General features: G+C 38.3%; 1 long non-coding RNA gene across 1 annotated transcript in view; it reads right to left on the reverse strand.

Annotated features, from left to right (window-relative positions):
- LOC116702141 (uncharacterized) overlaps nt 1–1,248 on the reverse strand; it is an 18,022-nt gene extending 16,774 nt beyond the window's left edge. Inside the window, exon 1 of the long non-coding RNA XR_004335074.1 lies at nt 1,239–1,248. This is a non-coding gene — a long non-coding RNA (uncharacterized LOC116702141). The remainder of the gene's footprint in view (nt 1–1,238) is intronic.
- Nucleotides 1,249–4,233: the final 2,985 nt, after the last annotated feature.

The raw sequence follows: 4,233 nt of genomic DNA on the forward strand, positions 1-4,233 counted from the left end.
TTTAATTATATATGTATGCATGAATGTTTTTCGGGTTGTTTTTTTTTACATGTTCAAATAAACTAAAGAATAACGTCTTCATTGGTGCCCACGCCTCAGTGAATAGCGCGCACACACACACACACACACACATACACACACACACACACACACACACGTCAAATATAAAACACAAACAAACAGAAGTGAAGTGATTATGATCTTTCATTCCATCTTCCTTATGATCCATAGTATAAACAGTACTAACCTCGGCAGACGCGACAGCCACAACCCCACTCTCAGAGAAGGTACTGCAGCCGCTGAAGGACACCGGGTTGTTGTCACTGTGGAATGTGCAAATCCACTTAAATCCTCATTCATCTTCGACACTTCCTTTAGTCCCTGGGCTGCTTCGACAACCTCTTCAAAGTCTGTCATAACCTCTTGAAGGCTGGTATCTTCTCCTCGACTGGAAAACATAAAGGAAATGTGTGATGTAACATTTAATTAGACCTTAATAATTTGTTTTTTCACACACAGCATCATGTCATCCAAGAGAAACCACATGAATGGTGTAGAGAAAAAAAAAATTCAGTTACCTTAACCTCTTCCTTTTATTACCTTGTAACAGTTCCATCTGTGGTTCAGTGGTTTAACCGGATATTTGCAGTATTTCTGATAACTTATATCCTATATGTGGGATATGAATTTTAAAAATAGGACACTATAAACAGATTTGAAGCACCCAAGAACGCTATCAATGCAAAATGTACTTTAAAATGAGAATATTTAGGTGTACTTTCCATTATTTAGATGTTAAATGTGTGGACTGTTTGTGCACTTAAGTTCCTAATGTGGCTTAAGAAAATATAATTTACACAACAATAATTTAGCCCTTGTGTTGTCCTCGGGTCAAATTGACCCGTTTTCATATCAATGTTTGTTTTAACTACCCAATTGTAATTACCCAAAATAAAATGATTGATTCCACACAACGCTCTTTGGCAACTTTTCTAACTCAAACATGAGGTATAATTTCCTACAAATTAGATTTATTGACCATAAATTCCAAAAATAACTGTAAAACTAAAGTTAATAAGTTAGTGTTATGTAGTGTTGAAAACGTAAAAAAAAGTGGCAAACATTAAAAAAAAAAAAAAGTGTTGAAAAAAGGGACAAAAACGTAAGAAAAAGTTAAAAACATTGATTAAAAGCAACAACAAGAGTGGTGATTTTAAATTTTGACGGGAAGACAACACAAGGGTTTAAAGAAACATGACTTCTGTTAGCAATGCGAGGACAACGCACATTGTCCTCAGGCATTTCATTGGTTCTTTCCTAGAGGACAGCTACTGGTGGGCGTTTGGAGGACAATGGTCAACAACCCTGCCTGAGGAGGAGCCCTGAGGTGCTCCCACTAACGTAACGCTGCTTCACAACAGTCCGTCTCTGTTTGGATTCTACAGACGATGAGGAATTCCCCCTAAAGATAAATGAAACACTAATGACTCATTGACAGAGTTATTTGCTTCTGAGGATAGCTTTTGTAAAGAAGATATTATCTTCCTGGCATCAATTTTCTTCTATTGTATTTAGTTAGGAACAAATAATGAAGATGGTAATGAATAGACTTAAATTATACTGGGCAGGGCAACTTGACATGTGAACACAGCTTTAAAGCTCACTTTGGACTCAGTCATTCAAGTTGACAGTTATCTCTGGGACTGGTTTTGGTCTACTTTTTTTTTTTTTCTTACCTTTTGCTAGGAGGTGACAGTGCTGAACACTGAGACAAGCTCCAAATATGATGCATCCCACATTTCCCATAATGCTTGGTAACACATTTCATCAGAACCTCTGTGTCTGGTAAATGCCAACGTTTTCCAACACTCCACAACCGTGAAATAACCGTTAATTACGCACAATCCAAGATAACCTGGATGACATCACTATGACATCATCATGGATGTTTTATCAGGTAACGGGGAGAGTTTCAATGATTATATAATGAAAAAGTGAACTCACAGAAAGCAGCCCCCAAGTGAGCAGGCGGTATCCGGAAGAAGAAAAAAGAAGCAGAAGTTCCTGACACCAAATACGACAAACTGACACCAGACTAAGGAAGCACACAGTCTAAATACACAAAGCAAAGAGGGTTGTAGTAACGAGAGACAGGTGACATGAGGGCTGATGAACAGGAGAAACACATCAGGGCGGGGCAGACCGTGAAACACAAAAGTACACAAAACACAAACATAGATTATAATCAGTGGTGGAAAAATTATTCAGATCCTCAATTTAATAAAAACTACATGTGTTTTGTGTGCAAAACTCTTCATTTGTAAAGTAACTTGTAACTAAAGCTGTCAGATGAACGTAGTGGAGTAGAAAAAACAATATTTCTATAACAGTAGTGGAGTAGAAGTAGGAAGTGGCATGAAAAGAAAAGACTAGTAAAGTACAAGTACCTCAAATGTGTACTTCAGTACAGTACTTCAGTAAATGTAGATACATTCCACCATTGATTTAAATGAAGCCCAGTTTCAGGATGCAGAAGGTTTATCTGTTTCAACAATGACTTTGTCACAAATGTGAATATTCACAGCGTATCTGCGTCTTTAAGTCTAATTTCCTTGACTGAATGCTACTTGCTATAATAAGGATCTTTAAATTGAATCCACTGTGCTGTGAACTGTAGATAGAACAATGTAAGACCTACACATTCAAATGACCTAAAAGTCTTCACTTTCACTAATTTGAGCATGCATCCTTAATGACTCTCGCTGTGAATTCATCTCATTTCCCACTTCATAAAATTAAACTGAATTGACAAGAACTCAAAGCGTTAAAGAAGCAGATTCCAAGCTTTGGCACAGAGAAAATGTGGTGCTTTTATAATTAGAAGGTGAGCTTGTGTCACTGTGTAGCAAGGCGTGGACATTTTTCTTGAAAGCTCATTTTCTTAGGTAAGGTAATTGGTAAATCAGCAAGCCTGTTTTTCTTAATGCCTGAGTGCTGCTAAATGTGTTTCCTACTTGCCCCAATTTTACATAAAACACTCAGTGCTCACATTTTAGCTGTGATGTAATGAGCAAGATAGAGCAAAGCACACGCTCAGGATGCATAAAGACAAATCAAGTAGATGATGCGAGTTCCATTTCATCAATTTGTTTTTCATTGACTACAGGGGAATCATTTCCAGTAACTAGCACAAAGAAGGTAAAAACTGTCTTCAGCATTACTGAATCGTACTCTGAGTCTGAGGACCACACAATGAACTGGTAGCTGGTAAAAAAAAAAAAGTAAAGTAACTAACGTGTTGTGACATGACAGGAAGTGACAGAAGGCAACGTGTTTTTTTGTGTGATAGCTGATTTGGATTTGACACAAATTTGTGTAAACACAACATACTTGAGTAGTTGCTCTGAGTGTTTAATATGGACGCGGATGGGATTTTGGGCACGCACACAGAGACAACCACAAAACTCAGTTTCATAGGGGTTCAATGGACACGCAATACTGAACGTCGAGTCCAAGCTAAGTAGAACTCGGACAGGGCAGACGCTCGAGGCGGGCAGGCTGGGTAATTCCCACTGACTCACAGAGGAACCCAGCAGTGGCAAACAGGTTGCACAGCAGACACAGTGGAGTACAGCACAGCCAGATCCAACTTACCACATGGGTAGAAGTAACGATCTGGCGCAGATGGGGTGATCAGCCCGGGTTTAACTACAGCGAAGGTGAATCATGGTAGATCTCCTAGCCACGCTTTTGGCCAAACTTCAAGTTGAGACAAACAACACAGACAGAAAACACGGGACATAAAGGGGAGAAACGCACACAGGATGGGGAGAAAACAGCGGACCCATAACAGGATCTTTGTACTGTTAAGCCCTGGTGACCCTAACACTCTCTGACACTCTGAGAGTGAACATACATATTACATTTTTATTAAGTTTATCAAGTTTTGTATTAAGTTTTTTAAACTGTATTTAATATGTATTACCTTCATTAATTTAATCTCATGTAAGTTCATAGGTTAAAAGACCACCATGAAATAATATGCTTATTTACAGTAAATTCTAATTATGACAACTGCATGATCAGCACCATGGACAGCACTAACTAACACACCAAACATGACTCTGACAGAGTGCAGCTCAGGGATATTTTACTATATTTTACTGTCACATATCTACTTCTCCATGTTGGCAAGCATACACTGAAAAATTCCCGATATTTTTAACCACCTAT

This window comes from Etheostoma spectabile, chromosome 14, assembly GCF_008692095.1.
Source record: "Etheostoma spectabile isolate EspeVRDwgs_2016 chromosome 14, UIUC_Espe_1.0, whole genome shotgun sequence".
Taxonomy (NCBI): domain Eukaryota; kingdom Metazoa; phylum Chordata; class Actinopteri; order Perciformes; family Percidae; genus Etheostoma; species Etheostoma spectabile.